The sequence below is a fragment of the Staurois parvus genome, unplaced genomic scaffold (assembly GCF_062004578.1).
Source record: "Staurois parvus isolate SC_StPar_1 unplaced genomic scaffold, SC_StPar_1.0 ptg000131l, whole genome shotgun sequence".
In the NCBI taxonomy this organism is placed as follows: Eukaryota; Metazoa; Chordata; class Amphibia; order Anura; family Ranidae; genus Staurois; species Staurois parvus.
Genome location: NW_028317927.1, coordinates 10,698,022 through 10,716,319, shown reverse-complemented (window position 1 = coordinate 10,716,319; position 18,298 = coordinate 10,698,022). Strand labels below are relative to the sequence as shown.

At 39.0% G+C, this 18,298-nt stretch overlaps 1 pseudogene across 1 annotated transcript; it reads left to right on the top strand.

Annotated features, from left to right (window-relative positions):
* The first annotated feature begins 993 nt into the window (after positions 1 to 993).
* LOC149466387 (uncharacterized) lies at positions 994 to 4,767 on the top strand (annotated as a pseudogene). Its single transcript, XR_016312089.1, has 2 exons — positions 994 to 1,180; positions 3,137 to 4,767. The product of XR_016312089.1 is annotated as an uncharacterized LOC149466387 (transcript).
* Positions 4,768 to 18,298: the final 13,531 nt, after the last annotated feature.

Below are 18,298 nucleotides of genomic sequence, written 5' to 3'. Positions count from 1 at the left end.
ATAGGAAGTACGGGCAGCACAATGGCTAAATGGTTAGAACTTCCGCCTGGCAGTACTAAGATCATTGGTTTGAATCCCAACCACAACACCACCTGCCTGGAGTTCACATGCTGTCCCTGTGCCTGCGTGGCTTTCCTCCGGGTACTCCGGTTTCCTCCCACACTCCAAAGACAATGCTGGTAGGTTAATTGGTTCCTGTCTAAACTGGCCTTAGTATGTGTATGTATGAATGTAAGTTAGGGACTTTAGATTGTACACCTATTGCGGGTTAGGGACTGATGTGAATGTACAATATATACACACACACATAAAGCACTGCGTAAAATTGATGATGATATATACAGTAAGTACCTGAAATAAATAAATAAATAAATAAATAAGTATCTATGTCACAAAGACAGGAAGTAAATAAAGGAGAAGACTCAGACCAGCTTTAGGTAAGTACAGAGGGGTTATTTTTAATCCAGCAATTAGTTATGGCGGTGGGAGGAAGGAAGAAGTTGTACTGGAGATTTAAGGTCTCATCTTTGCTAACTTTTTTGTAGGTCATAGTGATTTGGCCAGTGTCACACACATATGGATCAGGCTTTTAGCATGATCAGGTTTATCTTTAAGGTTAAGTCGCAGTTAAGATCTCATTCACACCTAAACAATTTTCTGCTTGAAGCTTGAGCCTAGGTTCACATTTATGTGATGCAATTCCTTGGGAATTCAATACCTGCTTTTGTGCGAGTACAGTGCAAATTTTCGGTGAGGTTTGTCACTGGACAGCTGTGAATGTAATGTGATTCTAGGTTCACACTAATGTGATTTTCATGCAAATGGCACACAGCTGCGATCTTTGCTCTTGACAATAGAAATAGGATCATTGCTGACATAAAGAAAAGGTGTTAACTTCCTGTACACTTCCTTGTTTTTATGTAGAGAGTAGTGTGGTGGTGTGGTGTTTTGGTGTGTGGCTCAGCATGTTTCATTCTTCTATGCCCTTAATTATGACAGCAGTTGCGACTGCTACTGCAACAGTCTTGATAGAAAGGGAAAAAAATTGGAGAAGGTGAAGATACTAGGTCCATCCAGTTATAGCAAACAGGGAGGTGTGTGGACAGTTAAGGGTAATGTATCAAGACCTCCGTGCACATGAAGAGACGTTCTTCAATTACACACACATGACAGTCAACAGGTAAGTACTTATGTGAGAGGAAGGAGAGTCTCTCCTCTCTCCCTCCCCATCTCTCTCTCCCCATCTCTCTCTCCCTCCCCATCCCTCCCTTCCTCCCTCTCTCTCCCTCCCCATCCCTCTCTCCCTCCCTATCCCACTCCTCCTCCTCCTCATCCCTCTCTCCCTCCCGGCTTCTCTTTCCCTCCCCATCTCTCTCTCCCTCCCCATCCCTCCCTCCCTCCCCATCTATCCCTCTCTCCCTCCCCATCTCTCTCTCCCTCCCCATCCCTCATTGTGATAATATATATTGTTATTTCAGTTTTGACAATTTGCTTGGACTGCTATACTGCCATTTGGAGCAACAGAACACAACCTTTAGAAACAGTGTTGAGCCTGCTAAAAGATTACTAGTCACATTAAGGTAATTTTATTGGTGATGCAAATAGTTATCTATTGACCCCTAACGAATAAATGCAAAGAAAAAAGATCACACTTCAACTGATTTTGTACCATTTTTTGTTATTGCAATGCTTTTCCAAAGCACAAAGTAACAAAACTTAAACGTAGTACAAAATCAGCCAAAAATGCCATAGCATTGTAAAAAATATAAATATTTCAAAACAGGTAGGTGCTGTCTTCAAGGCAAAAATCTACAAATTTTGATACGTGTTTTCCAAATGTTCGTCAACTGCTGGGATGTTGTGGCCTGGGGCGGAGGCTGAGGTAGAGCTTTGACTAGGGAGTGCAAAGGTGTGTAGATGGTGGATGGAGGAATATTGTTCAAAAGGCAGCCCTGTATTGATATCAGGAGGTTTTTGGGGGGCTGGGGGGGGGGCTTGGATATTGGTCATATGTTGAAGGCAGTGGTTTGTCAGGTAATCTGCTTGTGGGGGGATACCTCAGAGTATTTGTTGCTTGTTCAGGAGGCTTGCTTGGGGGGGGGGGCTTTGTGGATACAGTTGTGCGTGTAGTTGAGTTGGTCTGCTGGGAGGGAGATATTGGGTTAAGGTGGAATTAAATGGTGTGTAGTGTTGGGGAGGTCTGCTTGGGGGGGACAATTGAGAACAAATTGATGGTAGTTCAGGAGGTCTGCTTAGGGGGGTAATTACGGATAGAATGGGTGAAGGGATAAGGTATTCTAGAAAGAGGAGTTTCGTAAATACTAGTGGGGAAATCAAAGCTGGAAGTATATGTTTGTGAGGTTGTTTTGAGGGCAGAAGGAAGGGGAATTACTGGTGGGGCAGATGATGCTTCTTCTGTTTGGATTCTGAGGTTGCAGAAGTGTATACACTGTTGGACTGCTATACGCATCTCAAAGTATCTTTCTGGTAAAACCTCCTTCAAAAGGGGCACCAAACTGAGTGCAAATAATGTGTGTGGACAGCGCTGTGCCTCCATTTGTTCAGAAATACCAGACACAATATTAAGCAGTCTATCAGCACTGTCCGTGTTCTCCAACCTATGTGATCTAGAGGCAGAATGTCTGCTGCGGAAAGTAGACCTTGCACTAGACCTTTGACTGGTTGGAGTTGAAGCCTCAGCCTCTTCAGGTCCTGGAACATGTGGAATGGATTATGTAGATTCATCAAGAACATGCAGCTCCATAGATAAGTCTTCAACATTGCTACATTGCCTCATCTTCCCCTTCTTCATAACCTTCCTATTCCTCCTCCTCCTCCTAACTTAACTATGTGCTGTAATATAATTTTTTATTTTTAAGTAACTCAGTGGGTTATTAGGATTAACATACATAACTCTGATAGATGCTAGCTTACCTCCTCAATTCCAGGATCGGCTTTAGGAAGTCAAGTGGCAAACACATAAGGACGTTTATTTGTGGCCGCTGCTCCACTTCTTGTCTCACATTCTCTCTGAGATACTTCCTGTATGTATCCCTCACATTACACCACCTTGTACGTATGTCAGTTACTAAAAAAAATAAAATACATAAATAATTATTCTACTCTTTCCTTTCAGGTACCTAGCTACTGGTAATTCTTTAGCCAGCCTACATTATGAATTCAAGCTGGGGAAATCAACCGTGAGCGCAACTGTCCATCAAACATGCAGATTTATCTGGGATATCTTGAAAGATCTGGTTATGAAAAAAACAACCAAAGAAGAATGGGTCAATATAGCACAGCTTTTTGGGACTGCTGCAACTTTCCTAATTGCATGGGTGCAGTAGATGGAGTGAAGCCAGTTGCTAAATACTTTAACTACAAGAAATTTTTCTCATTTGTCCTGCTGGCAGTGTCCGATGCAAATGATTCTTTTACATATATTGACATTGGTTCTATGGCAGCAACTCAGACTCAAGTATTTTTTCCCATTCAACATTTGGACAAATGCTTTTTAACAATACTCTAGACTTTTTCCAAATGACTGTCCACTTCTGGGCACAAGTTAACCATCCCTACCATATGTCTTCATTGGAGATGAGGCCTTCTCTGTCTCTGAGCACCTTCTTAGACCCTATGCCAATCGCTCACTTACTGTGGAGAAGAGGATATTTAATTACCACCTCACGAGGGCACGACGCGTTGTAGAGTGTGCATTCGGGATACTTGCAAACAACTGGCGGTTGCTGCATACCCCTTTAGGCCTAACCAAGGACAATGCTATTGCTGCTGTCAAAGCTACATGTGTTCTACACAAATTTTGTTCGAGCTCAAGATTGCTACCTGTTTGAAGATTCATTGATGCACAATTTGTAAGGGGGAAAATGGTGCGTAACTAGAGGCAACACCAGTGGTGCCAACATTCGTTTTCACTGACTACTTCATGACTACAGCAGGTAAAGTGTCATGGCAACTTGAGGCTATTGCATAACAAAATATTGTACACTTTGCTGACAATTTTGCATGCTGTGTTAATTTTATTTTTTGAAAATAATTTTGCATATGGTTGAGATGTACACCAGTGTTACGTATTTCTTTCATTTGTGGCCATGTCTGGGGAAAAAAATAAAACATACAGGTGAAACTCGAAAAATTTAAATATTGTGCAAAAGTTCATTTATTTCAGTAATGCAATTTAAAAGGTGAAGCTAATATATGAGACTCATTACATGCAAAGCAAGATAGTTCAAGCCGTGATTTGTCATAATTGTGATGATTATGGCTTACAGCTCATGAAAACCCCAAATCCACAATCTCAGAAATTTAGAATATTGTGAAAAGGTGCAATATTCTCGGCTCAAAGTGTCCCACTCTAATCAGCTAATTAAGCCATAACACCTGCAAAGGGTTCCTGAGCCTTTAAATCGTCTCTCAGTCTGGTTCAGTAGGAATCACAATCATTTGAAAGTTTGCTGACCTGACAGTTGTGCAAAAACCATCATTGACACCCTCCATAAGGAGGGAAAACCTCAAAAGGTAATTGCAAAAGAAGCTGGATGTTCCCAAAGTGCTGTATCAAAGCACATTAATAGAAAGTTATGTGGAAGGGAAACGTGTGGAAGAAAAAGGTGCACAAGCAGCAGAGATGACCACAGCCTGGAGAGGATTGTCAGGAAAAGGCCATTCAAAAGTGTTGGGAATTTCACAAGGAGTGGACTGAGGCTGGAGACAGTGGACTGAGGCTGGAGACAGTGCATCAAGAGCCACCACATACAGACGGATCCTGGACATGGGTTTCAAATGTCGTATTCCTCTTGTCAAGCCGCTCCTGAACAACAAACAACGTCAGAAGCATCTTACCTGGGCTAAAGAAAAACAGACCACTAACCCATAACCCCCCTAACCTCAAACCCCCCTAACCCCTAGTCCCCCTGACCCCAAATATCCACTAACCACTAGCCCCCCCAACCCCAAATATCCATTAACCCCTAGCCCCGACCCCAAATATCCATTAACCCCCTAGCCCCCTAACCCCAAATATCCCCTAACCCCAAATACCCCCTAACCTCAAGAATCCCCTAGCCGCCTAACCCCTAGCCCTTAAAACCCCCCTAACCCCTAGTCCCCCTAACCCCAAATATCCACTAACCCAAAATATCCACTAACCCATAACTCCCCTAACCCTGAACCCTCCTAACCCCTACCCCCACTGACCCGAAATATCCACTGACCCTTAGCCCCCCTAACACCAAATATCCCCTAGCTCCATAACCCCCAAACCCCTAGCCCCTTAACCCCCCCTAGCACCCTAACCCCAAATCCCCCCAACTCTCCTAACCCCAAATATCCATTAACCCCTAGCCCCCCTTACCTAAAATATCCACCAACACCTAACCCCTGAAGCCCCCTAACTACTAGCCTCCCTAACCTCAAATATCCACTAATTCCAAATATCCACTAACCCATAAATCCCCTAACCCCTAGCCCCCCTGACCCCAAATATTCACTAAGCCTTAGCCCCCTAACCCCAAATCCCCCCTAACCCTCCTAACCCCAAATAACCCCTAACCCCAAATATCCACTAACCCATAACCCCCCCAACTCTGAACCTCCTTAACCCCTAGCCTCCCTAACCCCAAATATCCCCTAACCACTAGCCCCAAACCCCCCTAGCCCCCCTGACCCCAAATATCCATTAACCCCTAGCCCCCCAAGCCCCAAATATCCACTAACCCCAAATATCCACTAACCCGTAACCCCCCTAACCCCAAACCCCTTAACCCCTAGTCCCCCTGACCCCAAATATCCACTAACCCCTAGCCCCCCTAACCCCAAATTTTAATCGCATCATATTTGCAATGCATAGCTGTGAACTGCCTCCATAGAACACTATGTAAAATCACTTGACATATGAATCTGAGTATTTACATCAGTGTGAACCAAGGCTGAAGCTCTAAAAGGCTCAACAGGGCAAATCTCATTCATGTCAACGGCCCCTGTTCATATCTGAGCACTCTGTCGCCTGTAGCAAAATGCCTGTTGCTCAAAAAAGTACATGAGCTTCTTTTTGACAGATAGTGGTAAACATGAGCCCCATAGACTTCAATGGGAATGCGTAAAAAACCTTGCGGCATGACTGTTTTGTGAGCCTTTTGCCACATTTTCTGCTCAAATGGCAGCTCTCTGCCCCTAATCTCCTCCACTTCTTTTCCCTTTACTGCTTTCTATTGGCTAAACAAAAACACCTGAAGCTGCAAAACACTTATAATACACTTCTAAAACATTTGTAATACACTTCTAAAAATGCTCTTAAACTCTCAAATAAATACGCCTCAGAATTGCTAAGCTCAGATGTGAATGCAGCCTAAAGGTGGAGATGTTAGGGAAATTGGAAAAGGAGACAAAGTGGGTGTTTGAGATAGTTTTGTGCTAGCCCTCTGTGCTGTCAAAACTTCAGGTCATTGAAAATCACCCTATTAAGTAGTTTTTTTTTTTTTTTAATTTTCACAAATAATGCTATATGCACCTATTTTTAGTTTTATTTTGTGCTGTTATTGAAACAAACATCTATCATATATATGCTAACATTCTATGCTAAAAAAAAAAAATCTATCAGGCAAAAAAGTATGTTTTTTTATTTTTGTTTCAATTTTTTTTTTTTTAATGAAGTGGAGAAATAACATATTTAGAAACAACTACCATCCTGATGTTGGTGGGCAAGAAAAACAATGTTTGTGTGTAACTGTTTTTTGATTAAAAAAGATTCCTCATGAAAATGTCTATGCCACATTCTGTGAAGTGCTTTTTTTCTACAGTGTTTTTGACAAAAGTAAATTCAATTAGTGTGAAAGAAAGAAAGGAAGTGAGAAAGGAAGTAGCATTTCCTGTACAGAGAAAAGCTTTTAGTTTTACCTCACAAATAATTAGTGAACAGGATTTCCCATAGTTCGACAAGGTATGTACCTGATTCATATTTGTGCCATGGAAGTCACTCCGATGAGTGGTGAAACTCCTTAAACTTTACTACACAAGTCAAGGTGACTTTCTACTGCTAGATATGCCATGACCTGGGTAATTGAGAACAGAGACAGATTTCATGCGGTGTTTCACATAAAATAAAATGCATACTTCTCCAGTGCCAATAAAAAAAAATTACATTGTATAATTAGCGTTGGTGTCAGAAATGAAATTTTGGCCAAACTTTTTTTGTGTAATTGTTTTTAAAAAATGTATCTCCTGCTCATATTGACGTATTGTATTTCATAGCAACTATTTACTGCACACAGACTTAAGCTGACCATAGTCTGAATCTTGGCCTGAGCACCAGGGACCATCTAAAAATTGAACCTTGTATAGGCAGGCTGAATGTACCCAAGTTGATCGATCGATAAACTTGGATACGACCAGCCTGCCGGATTTTACATGTGATCATTGCTACCTGCTGTTATAATCACCACCCCCCTGCCGGCAGAACGCAATAACTCAGCAGGAGGGATTTCCCCATCAACACTGAATATGTTGATGGGGGAATTGAGAGAATTTGTTTCCTGTAATACGTGGTTGCAGGAAAAAAATTTGCACCGTCTATGGCTTGCCTTAGGCTGGCCATAGAGGGATTTTTTTTTTGATCACGCAGAGAACTGATCAAAAAGAAAATTAACTGATTCCCCCTCCACACATTTGAGGTGGATAGAAGAATCCTCCCTGCTGTGCTATTGTATTTTGACAGCAGGGACTCAGCTGTCAAGATACATTGATCAGTGCTGCAGCCAACTGGCTGCAGAGCTGAGTTTATGAAAGTTTTTTCATATTCCCATCGCTGGATCGCGATGAGGCTTAGGTAAGTATTGAGGGGGCTGGGGGAACTGATGCACACAGAAGGTTTTTTTACCTTTATGTAAATCCACCATTTCATATTCCTGATAAGTTCCTGCTGTAATTGTATGAAAAAGTATTGTGCCCTCTTTGTATTGCTTCCCATGTGTGAAACCCCTGATGTTCCTGCCAGTCCCTCTGTTTTCCTATTAAAACACACACATACTTTGACATAGAAGATCAGTGTGCTGCTGTTTCCTCTCCAATAGCTGTTATGCAGCTGAGAACAGAGGATATGTATTCACTTAGGTGAGGGTTTACAATCACTTTAATCCACCAGACATCAAATCTCCATTCATACATATACTATATTTATATATTTTACGTGAATATATGTTCATTTGGACAACTTTCTTTGTAAGATCAAAAAACAAATGAGCAGTCACTTATTATTATATGTGTTCCTTCCCACAATGATAATGGGAAACCTGGGTTTGGAGGTTTTGTATACTAAAATGCAAATAAAGGGAATGTATCTGAACTCCACTAGAAAGCTTATTTTTAAGGTAAGTTCGAATGATCTGCATAATTTCCTCTTTTTTTATTGCAATCAGAACTAAATAAAAATGTAAAAAATAAATTTCTTTAGTCAGGTAAATATAGAATTGGATATTAATATTTTTATATTTTTTTAGCCAGCAAATGAAACTCCTGGCTTCATTTCACGTATTTTTTTTTTATCTAACTCTGCACAGCCTGTGGAAAACTGCCTATTCTTTGCAGACCTTAATACCACAAGCTGAAATATACACACAGTGTTGAATGACTATTAACTCTTCAAATATCATATGGCTCAGTATCAAGGTATCAAAGTAGTACTAAAGGCAAAACTTTTCTTTTTTCATTTTGGATAGAGTAAGGTAGGGTTATAACACAAAACACAAAAATCAAAAGAAATAAAAATGTATAAAAATATTATTATAATTTTAATCATTTTACTTTTACACGCATCATTAAAAATATACAGCATATTCACAACATTTCGTCATTTCTTAGTGGCTGTCTTGGTTATATAAAAGTGAATACACAATCAATTTTAGATTATATAAACCAGCATGAATAATCAAGAACCTATGGATATCATTATAATGTGCTTACCCATTTCCTTAAAACTTTAATTTCATTGACAAGCAAGCTATTTTGTACTTATACCAGAATGGGAACTGCAGGGTATAGTATTAACTTTGTGTAAGCCTTTACTCTCATATTTATTTTGATTAAGACACCCAGTGTTAGTTTATTAAATTTAACATGGGAAGCACTACTGAGTATTGTTCCAAGTGTTTTTGTCTGGAGGGAAGTGACATTTTTACCTTCTTCTATCTTGAGCAGTCACTTATTATAGGAGTTCGATGAGTGCAGATGGATTGGCGACCCCTGGTTTTTGTATACCTACATAGTTTTATGTGAGTATGATTTTTTTGTTAGTTTCTTTTTTCTTTTCTATGGCTTGGTTCTTTGTCCCTCCTGCGGTCACAAAATAACCACTTTTGGCACCTTATCATAAATACACTGAAAGAGTCTTATGGAATGCAGTATCAATTGCTTGTTTGTGAAATCTAAGTTTTAAGGAAATGGGTAAGCACATCCTGATGCTATCCATAAGTATGTCCTTGATTGTTTATGTTGGTTTATATGATCTACAATTGTTTGTGTATTCACTTTTATGCAGCCTAGACAACTGAGCGGTAGCTTCCCCCGAAGAAGCCACTTATAAAACATGTCGGGAAACAACATCATTGTTGCCTCTAAGAAATGACGACACAGAGACTGTTTGTTGTGAATATATATTTTTAATAATGCTTTTTAAATGTAAAATGAATAATAATAAGAAGAATATTTTTATTTAAAAAAATTTAGATTTTTGTGTTTTGTACCTTTAAAATCCCACATTTTATGGGTCTACTTTAATTTATAGCATAGGGATGTGGTGAATATTCAATACCCACCACCTACCCATATAATATATTGGTCCTTTTCTTTGAAGAAAATAACCCAAATTAGTGTATATTTTTTAGTCTGTAGACTGGAGGAAAGTTATAGAGTCCACAAACTATGGTATGTATATCTGAAAAAAAGAGGCATGGTGAAGTTGTAATTTTTTGTCACAATTTTATGGAAAATGAATAAATGTAAGACAATAATTGTTTTCACAATTTGTTTACATACTGTCAGCAGTGCAGAGAGGGGATCAGACACACTGACTGTTTGTTTTTTACATTTTTAAATACTTTTTTATTACAATTTTTGTACATTTGTTTTACAATTTGTTTTTAACATTAATATTTCAACTGTGACCAGACCAATACAGTGTTACCATAGTAACACTATACTACTCTGAGTAGGTGATCAGGAGTTTGTTTTTTTTAAAAACAATTTTACACACTATGGTGATAACATATCAGTGACATAATTGTTCTAAGCAACCATTTTTTTCTGAATTAAATTCATTCAATCAGTGTGTACTATTGTGATTAGCTGTGATTGGCCACAGCTAATTACATGGTACAGATGGGCTGTGATTGGCCCTTTCTGTACCACGTGATCATTGTGAGCCAACCATTGTGTACAATTGTCAACAATTGTTATGTGATCTGCTGTGATTGGTCACAGTGATCACATGGTACCAGCAGCGGCTGGTGTGTGTGTATATATATATATATATATATATATATATATATATATATATATAGTGAAGGACATAAGTATTTGATCCCCTGCTGATTTTGAATGTTTGCTCACTCACGCAGAAATTATTAGTCTAAAAATCAAATTGTAGGTGTATTGTAACACTGAGGGACAGAATAGCAACAAAAAATTCAAAAGAGATGCATGTCTAACAAATTATGCACTGATTTACATGTTCATGAGGGAAATAAGTATTTGATCCCTTATCATTCAGCAAGATTTCTGGTTACCAGGTGTCTTTCATACAGGTAACAAGCTGAGATTAGAAGCAGTCTCTTAAAGGGAGTGCGGCTAATCTCATTTTGTTACCTGTATAAAAGACACCTGTCCACTGGAGGAATCAGACAATCAGATTCCAAACTCTCCACCATGGCAAAGACCAAAGAGCTTTCCAAAGATGTCAGGGACAAGATTATAGACCTACACAAGGCTGGACTAAGCTGCCAAATTATTGCCAAGCAGCTTGGTGAGAAGGTGACAACAGTTGGTGCAATCATTCGCATATGGAAGAAACACAAAACAACTGTCAGTCTCCCTAGGTCAGGTGCACCATGCAAGATCTCACCTCGTGGTGTGTCAATAATCATGAGAACAGTGAGGAATCATCCCAGAACTACACGTGAGGATCTTGTCAATGATCTCCAGGCAGCTGGGACCACAGTCACCAAGAAAACAATTGGTAACACACTAAAACTTTATCGAGCAAGAACTCATCTATGTGGTCTTTTATTAAACTCTCCAGTATCTTCCTAACTATAGAAGTTAAACTAAAAGGTCTATAATTACTTGGTAAAGACTTTGATCCCTTTTTAAATATTGGCACTACATTGACCTTATGCAACCCAGTAGTACTATGCCAGTCATTAAACAGTTTCTAAATACTAGAAACAATGGCTTTGAAATGACAGAGCTCAATTCTTTTCGGATCCATAGATGTAGGCCATCTGGTCCAGGTGCTTTATTCACCTTTATTCTATCTAAATATTTCTGGAAAATATAAATGTTGATCCATTGTGGATCATTTGGGGCTGTGTTAATATTATCCCCATTATGGACATGAGCTCCTTTGTATACATTACAAAGAGCTGAAGAAGTTATTTATTAAATTTACCTTCTCTTTGTCCCCGGTCACCCAGTCTAGTTTATTTTGTAAAGGGCCTACATGTTCAGACCTGACCTTTTTGCTATTAATATATTTGAAACATTTTGGAGTGTTTGTTCTACTTTTGTTTGCAAAATGTTAATTTTGAATTTCTGCATCCTTGATTTCCTGTTTACACGTTATATTCTTTGTAACATTTTAAACAATTATACTATTCCTTCACTTTTGTATTTTTTAAAAGCTCTTTTCTTGTTATTCATAGATTTTTTTTAACTTTTGATGTGAGCCACAAAGGTTTTATTTTTAGACTTTTAGACTTAATTTCCATGGGAATAAATTTTGCAGTGTGTTCAAATACAGTCTTTTTAAAGAATTCCCATTTCTGTTCTGTGTTCTTTGATGCCAATATTCCCTCCCAATCTAAGTCTTGGAGAGCAGACCTCTTCCTTGGAAAATTTGCTCTCTTAAAGTTAAGTGTTTTTATCTTTTCAGTATCCTTCCTTCTTACACCAAGTCTTTTGCCATGCATTCAGTTCTCCAATCTCCCCCTGTTTTTCCTGTGTTGCTCATGGAACAGGCAATATTTCAGAGAAAATCACCTTAGAGGTCCTTCCGTTCAACTTGCAGCCTAGTTCTTTAAATTGATTCTTAACCTCCTTGGTGGTATTCCCGAGTGTAGCTCGGGGTAAAATTTCAGTACCAAGAGCGGTAACCCCGAGCTACACTCGGGCTTACCCTGCGGCGCTGCTCAGGGAGTCCCTGCAGCACTTACCTTGACCTTTGCTCCCGCGATGTGTCCCCTGCAGTGTCCCCGGCCATCTCCTCCGGTCGATGCCGGCATCCGGCTTCCGTGTTCCGGTCCCTGTGACGTCGAGATGTACGGGCGCCGGAACCGGTGGCAAATTTGAAATTTTTAAAAAATTTCATTTTTTTTAAAATGATTATTATATAGTAAAACATTGCTGTTTCAATGCATTTCACATATATTTTGTCCCTACTGCTTTGTCCTGTGCCCTGCCTGCATTTTGACTGTTCTTTCTGCCTGGAAACTTAGAAAAGTCCATGGCGTCCAAAAAGCGTCCCTTTATGTCAAAAGCAGTTTTAGACCGGCTAGAGAACAGCGATAGTAAATCAGAACCACTTGCAGAATTGAGTGATAATGATTTGTGGGGAAATTCGTCATCAGACACTGAAAACGATTTTGCGACTTTGCTCAGCGATGTGCGAATTTGCCTCTGTATTTCAAATCTCAGTGTTTTTGGTTTGATTATATTATTGAATTAAATATATTATTATTATTTTTTATGATTATTTATTAAATTATAATTTATGATTTCGTGTTTCAAGTTTTATCATATCCGGAATGTTTACTAGACTCTTGTTCGGACAGATTTCAGTGAGTTATTCCTAAAAATTACAGCCTACAATAAAAAACTACATATTTCCATGCAAAAAAAATGGTACCGCTTTCAGCACAAAAAATCGGAAATAATCATACCGCCAAGGAGGTTAAGGAGCCTCCACCTTCCATGTACTTTGCCATTGGTTCCAATATGGACCAAGACAGCTGGGTCATGCCCAGTCCCTCCCTTTAATTTATCAACCCAGTCCACCATATCCTGAACCCTGGCACCAGGGAAACAGCAAACTATTCTGTTGAGGCAATCCTGGCGACAAATTATTCTATCTGTCCTTCTGATTATATAATTCCCTATTACCACCAACTGTCTAGGCCTTCCTGCACTACCCTCACCACCTGTACTAGATGGGCTGCGCTCCCAGCTGTTAGGGTTAGCAGTGACATCCATGGCTGCCACCTCTGTGTGTGCCACCTACACATCTTAACTCAACTTGGCAAATTTGTTTTGGTGCTCAAACACAGGACTGGCCTTCCTTTTCTGTGAGCCCCTATCACTCCCCCTAGCTACAGTAACCCATCTTCTTACCTGATAATCCTGACTTACCCCTACACCCTCTACATCCACCCCATTAAACACCTGCTCAGTGAGCAGGAGGCCCCTTTCAAAATTGTCAATAGCACTGAGCAAAGCCTTCAACCTTGCTAGCACCCATTATCCCTATTACAAACTATTTACTTGTAGGAGATTTAAGATGTTACTTACAGGTTAGAAGACTCCTGTCTTAACTCCTGTTCTGAACTTCTGGTTTTTAACTCATCACTTTAGTTAAAAATTCCACTTTGTTCACAAATGCCATATGCAAACCAGCATTGAATGTAAGCAAGCCTATTGTCACTGGGAGGGTGCTGTTGCCATTTTTCCTGATCTTAATCTAGCCCCTGCACCCTGTACCCTGTGCCCTACTGCCTTACATATGCTCCCCTTGTTCCTGTACCCAGTCTGGATGCCCCCTTCCTTGCATCTCTAGTATTCTGTTACTGGTGTTCCTCATCTTGTATATATTGTACATATTGTATATAGTTGTTTTGTTAGGTTTCCTGTTACTTAGCATTTTGGTTATATGGTTGTAGTTCGTTTGTATCTTGTTTCCTGTTTTCAGGTATGTGGATGTCTGTTTCATTATTTATACATTTACCTCACTATATATAGTCTGTTCTTAGTTTCTAAGTGTAGCTAAACAGATTTGGCCATCTCTGACGCTGATTTCTGACACTTTGCCTTCAAAACAGCATACATACTTCTAGGTACAATTGCACACAAGTTTTGAAGGAATTTGGCAGGTAGGTTGTTCCAAACATCTTGAAGAACTAACCACAGATCTTCTGTAGATGTAGGTTGCCTCAAATCCTTCTGTCTCTTCATGTAAGCCCAGACAGACTTGATGATGTTGAGATCAGGACTCTGTGGGGACCAAACCATCATTTCCATGACTCGTTGTTCTTCTTTACATTGAAGATAGTTCTTAATGGTATTGACTGTATGTTTGGGGTAGTTGTCCTGCTGCAAAATAATTATGGGGCAAATCACATGTCTTCCTGATAGTATGGCATGGATAAGTATTTGCCTGTATTTCAAGGCATTGAGGACGCCATTGATGCTGACCAAATCTCCAACAACATTTGCAAAACTGCAGCTCCAAACTTTCAAGGAACCTCCGCCATGCTTTACTGTTGACTACAGACACTCATTATTGTACCTCTCTCCAGCCCTTCAGCAAACAAACTGTCCCTTGCTACACCCAAATATTTCAAATGTTAACTTATCAGTCCACTCCATCTGCTGCCATTTTTCTGCACCCCAGTTCCTATGTTTTTGTGCATAGTTGATTCATTTAAGCTAGTTTTCATGTCAGAGGTATTACTTTTTTGGCCACAATTCTTCCATGAATATCACATTTGGCCAGACTTTTCCAGACAGTAGTGGGGTGTACCCGGGTCCCACTGGTTTCTGCCAGTTCTATGCTAATGTCACTGCTTTGATGTAGAAGGAAAGTAAGCATGATATGTATTTCATCTGCTGCATTAAGTTTCCCTGGCTGACCACTCCATCTATGTTCCTCAGCATTGTTCGCTTCTTTGTTTTTCTTCAAAAGAGCTTGAAACCCCAGTCTGTGTTGAAATCTTTGCCTGGTAGAGACCTCCCAGGTCTGATGCAGTACAACTACATTGTGTCTTGTTGCTGTGCTCAGTCTAGCCATGGTGTATGACCTGTGACATAAAAACTGTCTTCCACAACTTCACCTTAGTAGCAGAGTTTGGCTGTTCTTCACCCATCCTCCTACACAAATGTTTCTGTTTCAGTTAATGGCTATGTTTCAACCTACATATGAAATTGATGATCATTAGCACCTGCTTGGTATAATTGGTTAATCATACACCTGACTCTAATCCTACAAAATCCCTGACTATGTGCAAGTGTACAAAGTGTGCAAGTGTAAGAACTAATGCTGGTTTTAAGCCAAAGAGTAGTCACACCAAATATTGATTTGATTTAGATTTTTCCTCTGTTCGTTTACTTTGCATTTAATAAATTGATTAAAAAACCCAAACAAAATATATATTTTAAAAACATTCTTACTTTACAGCATTTCTTTACACCAGCCTAGAACGTTTGCACAGGACTGTATATATAGAGAAAAAAACAGTTTAAATCAAAGAGACATTAAAGAAACTAAATACAATTAATCCAAAAACCATTATAGTTTCCCTATAAGGTAATCAACTACTGCTATCAAAGGTAATTTGTAACCTTAACCTATTTGAAAATCAGACTGCAGAATATATGCACTAGGGCCAGCATTATCCGAAAATGTAAAAAAATACTTTTAACCAAGAATTAACAAATCAAAATATGAACTTTACAGAAACATTATCAGAGTGGTGTGAAATTAGTGTTTCTGTAGAGAAAACATACTTGCTCAGGCATACTGAATAGCAGTTTTGCATCAACCTGTCCATCCCTTTAGAATGCTGATCAGCCAATTAGAATGCTTGACCAATTCTCTTGCTTTTATAATGTTTGATTAATAACCTGAAATCTAGGCTTAGCACTTAGAGCCTTTTTATTTAGAGAGAATGAAACTGTGTACTCCTCACTTCCCAAGAAGTCAAAAAGACTAAAGAAAAAAGCAGACAGAAGGAAAGCCTTTGTACTGAACCGTGAAAAAGGCCTTTTTTATTCAGGAGTTATTCATCATTAGCGGGAAGTGTTGATGCAGGTTTGCTGATCTCTTTATGGGAGAACTAGACCTTGTTTATGTGTCCCATGATATGCTGGTGAAAATATTACAGATTTCACTGGTGGTTTAACACTTTACTTGGCTGCAATGTGTATGAAACAAACTGTCAGTGAAATCTTACTGTCTAAATCTGGTCTCTGCCTTCTGTGCTTGGTTTGGCTTCTATTTACATTTTCAAACAAGATTATTACAGCAGAAAGCTATATGCAGTACATTTATAGTCTAAATCTTTCCCATTAAAGCAAACTTCTAAGCAAACAGCTAAATATTAGACATGTGCAATTAGTTTAATTCCAAATTGAAATTCGGGCAACATTTTCATTATTTGCAGATTCAGATGTATCTGAATCTCCAAATCACAAGGGTAATGAATTTCAACTAATCCAAAATAACTTGTAATGAAAAAATGAATTCATCCATAATAATTAATTTCATTCAGATGACATGATATGATAGTTTGGGACTTTTGTTAATGTTTGAAACATCCAAAATAACGTAATGTCATAACGAATGATCCAAATTGATACTGATCTGTTTTGTTTTTATTTTGCATTAACATTTTTAATTAGTATAAAAAAATGCACTACATATGAAAAAAGAATAAATACAGTAAGGTTTATAAGTGAAATAAGATGATTTCTACTTATTGTGTTTGGGTTGGATGGAGGTGGATCCATCAGAATCTCTGAATCATAACATAATGAATGAATCCAAAATTAATTTTGTCCCATTCATTACGTTCGTAACTCCAGCCAGTATTGTTCAATCCACACATTCCATTTCTAGGTTGGACTAGCAGGGATGACTCAGAGCACATTAGAAATCTCTCGAAATAACAAATTAACACGTTAAAATGAATATAGACAATCTTCCAAATTGATTTGTATTTTCAGAAGTTATTTCGGAACACTGAATGTAAGAAACAAATACAAACATATGAAACAAATCTGAACATACAAAATGAAGTCTGAAATTGAATCATTCTAACAACGAATATGATAAAACAAAATGGTTTACTTAACTAATGAATCCGAAACTAAACACATTTTTTCAACGTGTACATATCTACTAAATACAGATTTGCAATATGTTGATGTGAACTTGCCAAAGGATTTGTAATTCTGTTAAGGCACTCTTGTGACCCACTACTCCGAACAGGCATAAAAGCCAGTGCTTGTACTTCCCTGTACAGTACACTTCAGCTGAACAACACAGCCTGTTATTGGACCCCACCCAGCCTGGGATTGGCCAATGAAGGAAGAGCTGTACACTGATAATATCCTATCTGAGCTTACCGCTTCAGTAAGCTTACTCACAATGTAAGTCTGACAGTACTAAAATGCAATAGATGCCTGACTAGTGCAGAGTGTTGCTGTACAAAGGACTACAGAAGGATAATATCAAGAATAAAATACTAGCGCTCCCACTTGTTCTAGGATTGTCCTACGACAATAGCACTATTGCCTCTGGTTTCAGAAGTGACTTCCTTAGATTCTGCAGGTCTTCTCCATTGAGAGTGTAGATGACTGGGAGAGCACAATACCAGAAAGTGGGAGCAGCTTGGTGTGCAGGTTCCAGACTAGCAACAAACTGCATAATTTACAGTCAGCCGCTATATGAACAAGCCAGTGCCATTGTTTACCAGACAGTAATCAATCAGTAATGAATCAAGCATCAATAATGAGCAAATTCACTACACTCAGTGTATCTTAAACCAAAACCTTTCTTTCGCATTAGTTGCTACAAATGGTTAAAACCCCATTGTCATTTTTTCCAACTGTTTCCCATTAGGGGGATTCCTTCACTTCCTGTACTGTAGACAAAACAGGATGTGAGAGTAAATCTCTCCAAAAGTGAGGAAAATGCCCACTTAGACATTTGACACCACACCGAGTTTCCCCTCTATTCCGGTTCTGGTGACAACTCAAATTTTGGATTTTCCGTAATTTTCATTGTTGATAATCAGAGCACTGA